Genomic DNA, 1,496 nt, shown 5'->3' on the forward strand with positions numbered 1-1,496 from the left:
GTTCTATAGGGATGGAGGGAAACTGAGTGGTCTGCAGTTCCCTCCCCACAGCACACCTGCTAGCTAACAATCCCCTTCAATTGGAGAGGGGGAGTACATACCCAAGTTACGTGGGCCACACCTGAATGGATAAAGGTTAAGCAAGGCCCAGCTCTACAAAAAGGAACCTTTATCCTTGCCTGGAGTCCCACTGCAGTTAATACAGTGTTGCAGAGACACACGGATCCAGGTGGGAGAACTGCCTGAACACTTGCAGTTTGTGCCTCTCGTGCCTAAAAAACCATTGCAGTTTCAGTGATTTGAAAAATGATCAACTTTAATGACTGAAATGGGCTGCAAGGCAAATGGGGGCCCTTGGATATGAATAAATACAGGGTGGCAATTTGTTATTGCTATTATATCACTCACTGGAAATAGCTTGCACTTCTTGGGGCCAGAGATACGTGCAATATGAAGGGACAGAACGCTTAATTGTAAAAATGATCCTAGTGCTTAGATTAGTGGTTCTCAACCTTTTTTTAGATTGAAGACAGCTCTCAGAAAATGTCAGCTCTGAGCTTTCATTCATTTTTTGAGCATGGAAAAATAACAGAGCAATTCTTTCACTGCAAAGAACTTAGAAAGACAACAACAGGTCAGAATGTTTTTGACACTACGAATTCCTATCAGAAATCTCTGGATTTATCTTATGAATTATGGGTATATCTACATGAGACATTAACTGCAGAGTAGACTGATTAGCTCCACAGTAAATGTCTCAGCATCTATACATGCAGGGCTATTAGGCTGGAGAAACCTAATAATCTCCACAGCAGCACATGTGTAGAAGCTGACACAGCTGGCTGGGGCGTGAGGGTGTTTCAGTGCAGGGACTGCCTGCCAGCTAGATGAGCACTGAAGCACAGCCAACCCCTCCACAGCACATTGAGCTGGGCTGGAGCAGCCCCAGTTCCTCTGGGCTGCTCTGGCCTGCTTCATTGTGCTGCAGTCCCAGGCACACATGTAAACATTGTGCCTGGGAGCAATAAAATCCAGCATGATGTATGCCATAGTTTATTGTAATTGCATTCATATGCATGTGTAGACATGTCCCATGTGTAGATGTTTGCACACTCTGACAAGGAGGCACCCAAGGGCTGCTGCAATGCCCCCTAGTGGCCACCTTGATCATGCCTGGCCTCTGCTTCAGCCTCCCAGGGTCTCATCCTGCTTCTTTTCAAGCCATGCCTTGATGTTAAAAGTTAATGAGAGAAGATTGCCCTCAGAAGCTCATGAACCCAGGGTGCACTCACTCTCTCTCTAACGGCTAAATTCATGGCCTCCTTCCACCCCTACAGCCACACCCATGCCTTCCAGATATTATTCTGTCTACAGTGCCATCCTTTTGTAGAGGCCTCAGCCTTCTTGGCTTTAGCCCTGCTTTACTCTGGCTGCAGGCTTCCAGCCTCGGCCCTCTGATTTGGAGCCAACTCTCTCAGCCTCAGCCCTTTCTGTGC

This window comes from Gavialis gangeticus, unplaced genomic scaffold (genome assembly GCF_001723915.1).
Source record: "Gavialis gangeticus isolate Ggan-Ray unplaced genomic scaffold, GavGan_comp1, whole genome shotgun sequence".
Classification (NCBI taxonomy): Eukaryota; Metazoa; Chordata; order Crocodylia; family Gavialidae; genus Gavialis; species Gavialis gangeticus.